The sequence below is a fragment of the Papaver somniferum genome, chromosome 6 (assembly GCF_003573695.1).
Source record: "Papaver somniferum cultivar HN1 chromosome 6, ASM357369v1, whole genome shotgun sequence".
In the NCBI taxonomy this organism is placed as follows: domain Eukaryota; kingdom Viridiplantae; phylum Streptophyta; class Magnoliopsida; order Ranunculales; family Papaveraceae; genus Papaver; species Papaver somniferum.
Genome location: NC_039363.1, coordinates 119,187,311 through 119,200,771, shown reverse-complemented (window position 1 = coordinate 119,200,771; position 13,461 = coordinate 119,187,311). Strand labels below are relative to the sequence as shown.

The window sequence follows — 13,461 nt, the reverse complement described above, 5'->3', positions numbered from 1 at the left end:
TAATGTTCATGAATTGATTAGAGTGAACCAAAATCGATTTTGCTTCAATTGTGTCTTGTATACTTCTATGAGAATATAAACAATTGAACAACTCTAGAACTAGTTTCATTTGAACTAGTTATGGTTAAGATGAATAAGGTTGATATGAAAGTGTTCATATGGCTAACTTCGATTAACTATTGTTGAGCCAACAAAGTGTGTACGTTTAGGTACGGTTACTCATATCTAACGGTTGAAAGATATTAGCTTGAGTCTAATCAGGTTTTCATCTAACGATGAATATTGAATGCTTTGTTACCAAGGTAATATTGATTGCAAATCCTGATTTGAAGAATATATATGGAAGAACTCTATCAACTGAGAAACCTAATCCCCACACCTCTTGTGTGATACTAGTTGCGACTAGAGTCGATTCTCCTTTAACCTTAGGTTTTTCCAAAACTCAGTAGGTTAACGACTTAAAGACTTCATTGGGATTGTGAAGCCAGACCCAACTATTTTCTCTGTAGCTGCGTGTTCTGATCTTGCTGTTTTCTATCGTGGTTGAGTACTATCTTCTCTAATATTTTCTCGATATTTAATCTCCGATAGGAAAGATAAAAAGTAGTCACAAACATCTTCGTCTCATCGTTTGTGATTCCACAATATCTTGTTTCGCTACCATATGATTAATATTATTATGAGGTGATTGATATTTCTACGCAGTTCTTCGAGAATATAAGTCCAGTATATCAATTGGTTCTTGTTAACCTTGATTTATCAAAAGACGAAACAAAACTCATAGATATATCTGTGGGAGATAGATTATCTATTCAATAGACTTTTATACATGAGATGGATTGGTTTATCAAGTCTTCGACTTTGGGTCGTAGCGACTCTTAGTTGTGGGTGAGATCGGCTGAGGGAATCAAGTGCACAAAATCCGGCGAGGTTCTAGAGGCGTAAGGAACGCGACTGTACCTTGATCAGTGTGAGATTTGTTAGGGCTCAACTACATTCCAGTCCGAAGTTAACTTGGAGTAGGCTAGTGTCATGTAACGTCTTAATACAGTGTGGTGTTCAAATCTGGACTAGGTCCCGAGGTTTTTCTGCATTTTCGGTTTCCTCATTAGCAAAATTTCTGGTGTCTCTGTTATTTCTTTTCCGCATTATATTATTTTCTATATAATTGAAATATCACAGGTTGTGTGTAAGTTCAATCAATTGTGAATCCAACCTTTGGTTGTTGATTAAATTGATTGACACTTGGATATTGGTTTTTAATACCGTCCAAGTTATTTCTTATATTCAATCGGGGTCACAAATTCCTATTTGTTTGATTGCAGATTGAATTGAAAAATTGAGATATAACTCTTTGATATACTTTTCTAAAGATTGAGTCTGACTGTATAGTTGGTTCACTTGAAAGTATATTGGAGTTAGACCATACAGATTACCGAAACGAAATATTGGGCGTGGTTGTTAGACCCCCGCTTTTTCACTTAGCATTTCAAGAAAATCAGCACACCAACTAATCCAATTCTTGAAGAGGGTTTGTATAGTATACTGCCAACAATTGTTACTGAGGATGACAATAATTTCCTTACTAGAGTTCCTACACCTAAAAAAGTCTTTGATAATCTTAAAAGTATGGAAAACTGGAGTGCCCCTGGACCAGAAGGATTTCAAGATGGGTTTTATGAAAGCCAATGAAACATAATTAAGAATGATATTTGTTTGATGGTTACTAGATTCTTTGAGACTAAACATATTTCAAGGCAAATAAACAATATATATATTTATCTTATTCCAAAGAAGAAAAAGTCCATATGTGCAACTTACTATAGACCCGTTGGATTGTGCAATACTTCTTACAAGATTATCTCAAAGATCTTGGTTAACAGAATGAAACCTTTGATTTCCAATATAGTATCCCCATTTCAAGCTGCTTGTGTCACGGGTAGTCTCATACAGGACAACACAGTAATTGCTCAAGAAATAATACATTCTATGAAAAATAAAAGAGGACAGATTGGGTGGTTGTCACTTAAACTAGACATGTTAAAAGCTTTTGACAGGATAAAATGATCTTTTTTGTTAAAAGTTCTTCAATATTTTGGCTTCTGTGAGGATAACTGCAATCCAGTGCATCAATGCATTAGTACAACTACTTTGTCAATAATGCTCAATGGAAGCCCATGTGAAGAATTTACTCCCACTAGAGGAGTTAGAGACCCTCTTTCTCCCTATCTATTCATCTTAGCTATGGTATTTATTTCAAGACATATCACTGCTGCTCAAGAAAACAAAAAAATAAAACGTATTAAAGTGGCCGCACTTGCTCCATCTATCAATCATTTTCTCTTGCAGATGACTGCTTGATTTTCACTCAAGCAAACCTTACTTCAGTTAACAATCTGCAGGAGTTACTTCATAATTTCAGTTCACAATCAGGTCAGATGATCAATTTTGATAAATCTACTGACCATTTCAGTAAAAAAACTAGGCCTGAAGTGGCAGAAGCTCTTAAAATGTCCTTGGAGTCAAGACAATGAATTCTAAGGAGAAATATTTGGGATCACCTCTTATTATTGGTCATTATAAACAAGAGTCTTTCAAAAGTATTACAAAATGTTTTGAAACAAGATTCTCTACTTGGTCTTCATTCAACCTTTATCAAGCTGGAAGACGTACCATGATAAAGCATGTCCTGAATTATGTGCCAGTCTACCAGATGGGTACTTTCAAGTTACCTAATAATGTTATAAACCAGCTCACTGCTATTGAGGGGAAATTATTTTGGGGTCATAAAAATAATAGAGGCTCAAATCCAATTTCCTGGCATAATGTATGTACTTATAAGGATGTTTATGGACTAGCCTTCATAGATTTAAAAAAGCTTAACTTAGCACTCCTAACTAAGTTAGCATGGAGAATATGCAATGAGTCAAGCCATATCATGGTTCAACTGTTGAGCAGTAAATACTTCAAAACAGGAGACATCATTCATCAAAATATTGGCAAAAAACTGTTCTTACACTTGGAATGGTATTCTAAAGATTTGGCAATTGTACAACAACATTACTCCGTGGAAGTCAACAATGGGGAGAACATAAAGATATGGCTGGACAAATGGGTACCAGGTTTGGATCATCCACCTCTTTCTAAGAATGATTCTTTCAGATTTTATGGAGAAGTTGTAGAATTAATGCTCCCAGATACAAATGGAATACTACTCTCCTGGATCATTTATTTGATGTTGATACATGTAGAAGAATTCAATCTCTCTTCATTGATAAAACTAAAAAGGATGTCATGGTTTGGATGCCTGCAAAAGATGGTAAGTTGTGACGGACCGGAAAATTACGCCTTTGGCCCCGCAGGCCGTAACTACCCCGATCCGCCATGATGAAGCTACGATCCGGGCCTCAAAGCTACGCAAGTTCACACTCATTTTCCCTCGCAGGCATGCTCGACGAGCATGATGCATCTAACTTAGGTTCCATACCATTCCAACTTACTCTTATTCTGCGAAAGTTTATCAAGTAAACCAAAAACTTTCTTAAAACGGCAAAAACGGCCTTTTGAGACCCTAGACGATGAAATTTGGCTAAATTCTGGTGACTATGTGGATCTATAGACCAACATGTCTTGATATTTGGGCCGTTTCCCATCAAAATGGACTCCTGTTGAGCTAAATTATGACACTCGGGTTTTTAGCCTATGTCGAACGCCTTGATAAGAAGTATGAGCATCCAGTGAATGAAATGCAACTTTCCTCATCAAGTTTGGCCACAATCATCTCTTGCATCGCATCACCGAGCTTAGATGATATGAGAGGCCAATGTGCCGCAATCATCTCCCAAATAGATGATATGACCGACAAAGTGCTGGACCGGAAATGCTGCAACTCATTGTGGCTGCCTACGTACCCTTACCTATTCTAAAGGGATCAAACACATACCTTAGTTCATCCTCGAAGGGACAGAAAATTAAACCAACACGTTTGCGAGGCCGTGGACAAGCAATAAAGGTAATGGCCTAGTTTGTATAGGATGTTCTGTCAAAATGCATCCAAGTGATGCACGTTTGGTCCGAAATATGGCATAACGATGCCTAAGCATCAGATTCCCTCTTCTCGAGGCTGCACAACTATAAATGAGCCTTAAACATCATTTATACTCTTCGGTCTAAGCTATGAAGCTTACTTGGTGCATAGTCCGCATATACACCATCAACCAGCTACCCCTCGCTATATATGTTAATTTGACATTTTTACAACTCAAATTGGGGGAGAAAAATTATTCATCAATTCCCCAGGCCATGATAGCTGCACCTTACCATTCTGGCCAACTAAGACGTACGGACGTAATGGCTGTACATTCAGTTCTGGCTCACATGCCAGTTTCAATGTCCAGCTATGACGGCTGAACATTTCCTGAGCCAGATCCCGTGAAGGGTCGTGAAGGCTGTACTTCCGTCTTTGTTACATATGCCACTCCAATGTCCAACCTTGATGGATGTACATCTCTAAGGTTATCTCACTTGGTGCATGGTCCGTATATGCACCTTCAACCAAGTACCCCTCCCTATATATGTTAACTTGACATTTTTACAACTTTTATTGGGGGAGGAAAAATCATTCATCAACTCCCACTTTTACTATTCATGGCCGTTGCCATATACCCGACCATGACGACTGCCCGATGCCAACCCGATGTCCAGCCATGTTGGTTGTTTACTGTCAATCCGATGTCCAACCATGTTGGCTGTCCGCTGCGAACCCGATCTCCAGCCAAGTTGGCTGTCCGCTGTCAACGCATTGGCCAAGGTCCAATATTCCTTCTCCTACGCAACAGAAGCTTTGGATGAAGCTTCATCTCGGGCCATGACGCATATTTTAGCATGCGCCATGCTAAAAACAGGGGTGTTACATTATTCACCCCTTTAAAGAATTTCATCCCCGAAATTCAAAACAAAACTATTGTGGACAAACACTTCGGTTTGGATTTCCTGAACAAAAGTCCCGTACCAGATGCTCAAAAATCACGTGTTTCTTCAAGTGGTCATGAACAACAATTTAGACCTTCTAAGCAAACGTCCCATACCGCATACTCAGGAATCCAAAAAGAGTCCACAACGTTACCAAGAATCGCAATTGGCCAGTGCCAAGAGGATATCTCGACCAGGTATCTCAAATCTGCATCCTATACTATACACTCAGGGGTCCCTAAAGTTCACAAAGTTGGTGCCAACAAATTTTAGTACTGTGTGAAACAGGATCCAGTTGCCCACCCTCCCTGACGGTTATCCAGGTTGCCACTCGTAAGTGGGATGCTAACCGGTCCTGGCAACGCATACAATCGGCCAGTTTCCAACGTGTGGGGATGATCAGTCCGATTGTCTACCCACTGTCCCAGACGGTCTTCCGGATATCCACTCGTAAGTGGGGTGCCACTTAGGCCAGACAAACTCATAGTACTTAAACAAGCTCAACTCGAATCGCAAAGTAACTGGCATAGCAGTTACAAACTCTTTTCGTTGACGAGTCCACTACGCATATTCCGTAGAGTTATTTCAGAACTTGCTCTGATATCAACCGCGACGGACCGGAAAATTACGCCTTTGGCGCGTTACCCCGCAGGCGGTAACTACCCCGATGCGCCATGATGAAGCTACGATCCGGGCCTCAAAGCTACGCAAATGCACGCTCATTTTCCCTCGCAGGAATGCTCGAAGAGCATGATGCAACTAACTTAGGTTCCACACCATTCCAACTTATCCTTATTCTGCGAAGGGTTTATTAACTAAACCAAAAACTTTCTTAAAACGACAAAAACGTCCGTTTGAGGCCCTAAACGATGAAATTTGGCTAAATTATGTTGAGCATGTGGATCTATAAACCAACATGTCTTGATCTTTGGGACGTTTCCCATCAAAGTGGACTCATGTTGAGATAAATTATGACACTCGGGTTTTTAGCCTATGTCGAACGCCTTGATAAGAAGTATGAGCATCCAGTGAATGAAATGCAACTTTCCTCATGAATTTTGGCCACAATCATCTCTTGCATCGCATCACCGAGATTAGATGATATGAGAGGCCAATGTGCCGCAATCATCTCCCAAATAGATGATATGACCGACAAAGTGCTGGACCGGTAATGTTACAACTCATTGCGGATGCCTACGTACCTTACCTGCTCTAAAGGGATCAAGCACAGACCGTAGTTCATCCTCGAAGGCACATAAACTTAAACCAACTCGTTTGCGAGGCCGTGGCCAAGCAATAAAGGTAATGGCCTAGTCCATATAGGCCGTTCCGTCAAAATGCATCCAAGTGATACACGTTTAGTCCGCAATATGGCATAACGATTCCTAAGCATAAAATGCCCTCTTCGCGAGGCTACGCAACTATAAATGAGCCTTAGGAATCATTTATACTCTTACGGCTAAGCTATGAAGCTTACTTGGTGCATAGTCCGCATATGCACCATCAACCAACTACCCCTCCCTATATATGTTAATTTGACATTTTTACAACTCAAACTGGGGGAGCAAAAATCATTTATCAACTCCCCAGGCCATGATGGATGCACCTTACCATTCTGGCCAACTGCGATGTACGGCCGTAATGGTTGTACATTCAGTTCTGGCTCACATGCCAGTTTCAATGTCCGGCCATGACGGCTGAACATTCATTAAGCCAGGTCCCGTGAAGGGTCGTGAAGGCTATACTTCCGTCTTTGGCACATAGGCCAATCCAATGTCCAACCGTGATGGTTGTACATATCTAAGGTTATCTCACTTGGTTCGTGGTCCGTATATGCACCTTAAACCAAGTACCCCTCCCTATATATGTTAACTTGACATTTTTACAACTTTTATTGGGGGAGGAAAAATCATTCATCAATTCCCACTTTTACTATTCATGGCCGTTGCCATATACCCGACCATGACGACTGTCCGCTGCCAACCCGATGTCCAGCCATGTAGGTTGTCCACTGCCAACCCGATGTCCAGCCATGTTGGCTGTCCACTGCTAACCCGATCTCCAGCCATGTTGGCTGTCCGCTGCCAACCTGATGGCTGTTAACTGTCAACGCATTGGATAAGGGCCAATATTCCTTCTCCTACGTAACAGAAGCTTTGGATGAAGCTTCATCTCGGACCATGGCACATATTTTAGCATGCGCCATACTAAAAACACGGGGTATTACATTATTCACCTCTTTAAAGAATTTGGTCCCTGAAATTCAAAGCAAAGCTATGCTGGACAAACACTTCGGTTTGGATTTTCTGAGAAAAAGTCCCAAATCAGATGCTCAGAAATCACAGGTTTCTTCAAGTGGTCATGAGCAAAAATTTAGGCCTTCTGAGCAAACGTCCCATGCCGCATACTCAGGAATCCAAAAAGAGTCCACAACGTTACCAAGAATCGCAATTGGCCAGTGCCAAGAGGATATCTCGACCAGGTATCTCAAATCTGCATCCTATACTATACACTCAGGGGTCCCTAAAGTTCACAAAGTTGGTGCCAACAATTTTTAGTACTGTGTGGAACAGGATCCAGTTGCCCACCGTCCCTGACGGTCATCCAGGTTGCCACTCGTAAGTGGGATGCTAGCCGGTCCTGGCAATGCATACAATCGGCCAGTTTCCAACGTGTGGGGATGATCAGTTACATTGTATACCCACTGTCCCAGACGGTATTCCGGATATCCACTCGTAAGTGGGGTGCCACTTAGGCCAGGCAAACTCATAGTACTTAAACAAGCTCAACTCGAATCGCAAAGTAACTGGCATAGCAGTTACAAACACTTTTCGCGCAAAAGTTGGCATACTCTCCAACTTTATTTCCTTTGAAGGAAAAATACTCGTTGACAAGTCCACTTCGCATAGTCCCTAGAGTTATCTCGGAACTTGCTTTGATACCAACCGTGACGGACCGGAAAATTACGCCTTTGGCGCGTTGCCCCGCAGGCGGTAACTACTCCGATGCGCCATGATGAAGCTACGATCCGGGCCTCAAAGCTACGCAAATGCACGCTTATTTTCCCTCGCAGGCATGCTCGACGAGCATGATTCGGCTAACTTAGGTTCCACACCATTCCAACTTACCCTTATTCTGCGAAGGGTTTATTAACTAAACCAAAAACTTTCTTAAAACGACAAAAACGTCCGTTTGAGGCCCTAAACGATGAAATTTGGCTAAATTCTGTTGAGCATGTGGATCTATAGACCAACATGTCTTGATCTTTGGGACGTTTCCCATCAAAATGGACTCCTGTTGAGCTAAATTACGACACTCGAGTTTTTAGCCTATGTCGAACGCCTTGATAAGAAGTATGAGCATCCAGTGAATGGAATGCAACTTTCCTCATCAAGTTTGGCCACAATCATCTCTTGCATCGCATCACCGATCTTAGATGATATGAGAGGCCAATGTGCCGCAATCATCTCCCAAATAGATGATATGACCGACAAAGTGCTGGACCCGCAATGTTGCAACTCATTGCGGCTGATTACGTACCCTTACATACTCTAAAGGGATCAAGTACGGACCATAGTTCATCCTCGAAGGGACATAAACTTAAACCAACTCGTTTGCGAGGCCGTGACCAAGCAATAAAGGTAATGGCCTAGTCCGTATAGGCCATTCCGTCAAAATGCATCCAAGTGATGCACGTTTGGTCCGCAATATGTCATAACGATGCCTAAACATCAAACGCCCTCTTCGCGAGACTACGCAACTAAAAATGAGCCTTATGCATCATTTATACTCTTCCGGCTAAGCTATGAAGCTCTTACCAATTTAAAAGTTCAAACTCATAAATGACGCTCTTACCAATTTGAACCGTGTGTGAGAAACCCCACAAATATTGAGTTGTGCTTCAAAGTTCAAACTCATAAATGACGCTCTTACCAATTTGAAAGCCACATATGAACGAGGGTAGGTGGGGAATTGGGGATATGCAACCCGCGGCCTAGTTACCGGACAATGTAAATCTACCGTTCCCCGGATATCACGATGTAATTAAATAGCGTATATAATTCGCTTATGAAATGGCCGATAGGAATCACTTTCCGTAAACCATCAACCACGTTGCTGGTATTTATCAAGGATTTATTTATAGGAATATAGTTATTATCAAGTTATGCATGGAAGAATAAAAGAAGAATATCTGGAGCCATAAGGAAGCCATGTATATTATGGCATTAATGTATTGTTCTATGCCTTACCTGTACCGCGAAATTTACTCCTTTGAAGCATGAAATCTTCTCTTTATAAAGAAAATCCTCTGAACCCCGAAAGTCGGTGCAATTTTATCATTTTCATATACAAAAACCAAAGAAAAGGTTAAAAAGATAACATAGTCGAAAATGGCAGCTAGATCCTTGTTCAAATCGTCACTTCCTCTTCTCGTTGTTGTACGTCCTCAAAACCTCACCAGGTAAAACCCCTTGAACGGTATACTAAACATTGTTTTTCCTGTATATTCAACTTTATATCAGGGACGGGCCTAGCAAGGGGCTAACCCGGGCTATAGCCCGTCCCAATTTTTGAGCCAACAATATTTTGCATGGGAGCATTTCTTAGAAGGGGAACTTAGGCGCAGGCCCCCAAAAAAAAAATTCTTACCGCCAGGCCCACAATTAATTTCTGATATAGTCGCACCCATAATTATTTAAAAATATTTAAAACGTACTGAAAGACTCTATTACTCTTCATCATTTTTGGGCATAATTTTTTTTCTTCTCCGCCGGTTTCTTTCCCTATTCCTCCATTAATCTCTGTAACGGATCTGCAAAGATTTTTTCTCCATCATTTAAAGAAATAAATCATTTACAATCGATGATTCAAAGAAGTAAATCATTTTTGACTAAACCCTAGAATACATTTCAACAAAAATGGATGAAACAGACGAAGAAGAAAAAATCAAGTAGAAGAAACAGAAAAAAGTTATGCAGCTAAATTTTCCCTTATATTGTCTTATGCACTAAACAAAATGATGCAGAATACATTATGCACGTGCATAAAAATCCATAAATCAGAAAAGTGAAAAAAGTAATGCATAAGACAATATGCAGCTTAAACAAAATAATGCATAATGTCTTATGCATCTAAAAAAACTGATGCATAACCAGAAAAAGTGAGAAAAGTAATGCATAAGACATTATGCAGCTAAAACAAAATAATGCATAATGTCTTATGCATCTAAAAAAAACTGATGCATAACCAGAAAAGTGAAAAAAAGTAATGCATAAGACATTATGCAGCTAAAACGAAATAATGCATAATGTCTTATGCATCTAAACAAAACTGATGCATAACCAGAAAAATGAAAAAAGTAATGCATAAGACATTATGCAGCTAAAACAAAAATAATGCATGATGTTTTATGTAGAAATAATAATGGCATAATGTCTTATGCACTAAACAAAATGATGCAGAAGACATTATGCACGTGCATAAAAATCCATAAATCAGAAAAGTGAAAAAAGTAATGCATAAGACAATATGCAGCTAAAACAAAATAATGCATAATGTCTTATGCATCTAAAAAAAAACTGATGCATAACCAGAAAAGTGAGAAAAGTAATGCATAAGACATTATGCAGTTAAAACAAAATAATGCATAATGTCTTATGCATCTAAAAAAAACTGATGCATAACCAGAAAAGTGAAAAAAAGTAATGCATAAGACATTATGCAGCTAAAACAAAAATAATGCATAATGTATTATGCATCTAAAAAAAACTGATGCATAACCAGAAAAGTGAAAAAGTAATGCATAAGACATTATGCAGCTAAAACAAAATAATGCATAATGTCTTATGCATCTAAACAAAACTGATGCATAACCAGAAAAGTGAAAAAGTAATGCATAAGACATTATGCAGCTAAAACAAAATAATGCATAATGTCTTATGCATCTAAACAAAACTGATGTTATGTATAAGACATTATGCACAACATCTTTAATTCAAATCTAATCATAAATTTCCGATTGAGATCAAAAACATGGAGACAAATAAGGTATGAAAATTTCCAATTCAGTTGATATCGAAATACTGCAACACACTTCTTACCCTTTTCAACTTCAATTTTAATTTCTTTTTACTTCTCGAATAATCAAAGACAACAAAAACCCAAAATCCCCAGATGTAAACCGCAGATTTTGAAACAGAAACCCTAGTTTTATTGAGAAGATTATTCAGAAAAGGATTTGGGAAAAGATTTGACAAAGGGAAAAATTCAAATGTTAAAAACGAAGAATCGGAGTTCACCATTGTTTTCTTCTCGTTTTCTCTGTTCGTCGCTCGAAGAAAAGGGTAGTTTGGCCTTTTAAAAACTGAGAAGCAGAATTTCATAAACTATGGGTCTGCTACGAATTTTTGACGGGAAAATGGGTGCGCGCCTGAACTTTTCGGTCCGTGGGTTTGACAATGGAAAAATCTGGAAGAATGGGTCTCCCTATAGTTTTCACTTCTTAGAATAAGTATTCAGCCCACCTTTTATTATAATTAATCAATAAAATTTAGCCCAAATGACGTATTTTAGTCCATAATTTGGCTTAAAGCATAACTTTTTTTCTCTCCGATCGTGTTTTGCTATTAAGTTTGTAGATATAAAATTTTATTTGTCCAAATCCCACCTAATAAGATTTTCCGCTCGATGATCCATGATAGTATATAGCCCTACCATAAGAAAAATTCTGGATCCGTCTCTGCTTTATATCTCTTTATAATCTTGATTTACTTTCTGTTCTGTAGGCTCAGGCATTTAACATCCATAGTTACAAATGCTCAGTATCAGCAGCAACCAAAACCAGGCTTTGCTGGAACAAGAAACCATGGACTACTATCGGATTTTAGGTGAACTTGTTTTTCTGTTTCTGAAATGATGAATTATTAGGGTTTTTTTTTTCTTCTTTTAGGTATCGGAATAAAGTTTTTATTCCATTGACAATTTTTCGTTACTGGTGTAGGATTATGTCAATATCAACAGCTGCAAGTACCAAGGTTCTTAAGTCTGTTCATGTTAGTGAAGCGCATGCACTTGTTCAAGCAGGACACCATTACTTGGACGTTAGGTAATCTTTATTATCAGAATTCTCTGAAAGAATCTGTGAATGAATCGTTTTAAATTGCACTCTTAGTATTTGATTTTATTTGCTAACTTAGTTTGATTTTCGAAGGTCTGTCGAAGAATTTAATGCAGGACATCCTTCGGGGGCTGTAAATGTTCCATACTTGTTCAAATATGGAGACGGTATGTTCCACAAATAGAGATCAGATCAATATTATTCACATTTTTGTGTATTCATTTTCTCATTTTGGATGTGTGGGAATACTAGCATTGCTTTGTTTGTCATATCTCCAGTGCCTTACATATCCATAATTTTCCGATCAAGAGAACGTCCATAAACCGATGCTGATTAAATTTGTTTTGTTTGTTTAGATTCAACAAAGAATCCTAATTTCGTGGAAGAAGTATCAAAACTTTTCAAAGAGGATGCTGAAATTGTAGTGGTACGTTGATATACTATAAATCACACTAATTATTTTGCAATTCTATACATGCTTGGCAGGACACTTAAATCTTCTTTTTCTACATACAGGGATGTCTCAAAGGAATTAGATCTCTTTAAGGCTGCTGCTGATCTTTCAAATGCTGTAAGTTTCCTAGTGCTTTACGATTACGACACTAGTTAGCTGCAAATACAAGTGAAATGTTTTCAAAGAGTTCTTGATTTGAGCCAGAGTGTTAGCACCAAAAATCCATTAAACCTTTAACATTGTCCTCAAATGTTATATTTTACGATAATTACAGAAATCTGAGATATTTGTTGTCATTTCTTGCAGGGGTTCAAAAATTTAACTGATGTGGCTGGTGGAGACCAAGAATGGACTTCCTATTGAGTAAGCAAAGACCTGTTCACATGAACACCACATGTTTTAGGAGTTGTTGACAAAGAATAAGGAAAACGTTAGGTGCAAAAATATGCCAAATTGTAATTTCAGTTTCTAAATTCTCTGTGGAGATGTGATGTCGTGTTCATGTAACTGAGGAAAGGGATTGAATACAATAATAATCTGCTTGAGTACCTAAATATTCTATGGAAACGTTATGTTGCATCTTTCCGTTTCACGACTTGTTTATCTTCCTTTCTTTGTTTATCTTCCTTTCTTTGCTGGAAAAGATGAGCAGCTAAGATTCTAAAACTCCTAGCGTCCTATGATCCTACCGCTTCAAGATCCATCCAGTCCAGTCCATCCTTGCCTGGCCGAAATTACACAGTAGTCCTAGTCCAGCACTCATTGTGCTGTTAGAAGGAAGATTGGTACATGATTCATTTATTTTTGGTATTGGTACATGAATTAGCATGTTTGCAATTGTACCGCTGCACCTGACATTAAATGCAACTCACATGCCCCGTACTGATACACATATGTTTATCAGTTTATGGTCTCAACT

At 38.9% G+C, this 13,461-nt stretch overlaps 1 long non-coding RNA gene across 1 annotated transcript; it reads left to right on the top strand.

Annotated features, from left to right (window-relative positions):
* Positions 1 to 12,193: 12,193 nt before the first annotated feature.
* Positions 12,194 to 12,660, top strand: LOC113286510. The gene is made up of 3 exons (XR_003329352.1): positions 12,194 to 12,255; positions 12,445 to 12,515; positions 12,605 to 12,660. It is a non-coding gene; the product is annotated as an uncharacterized LOC113286510 (long non-coding RNA).
* Positions 12,661 to 13,461: the final 801 nt, after the last annotated feature.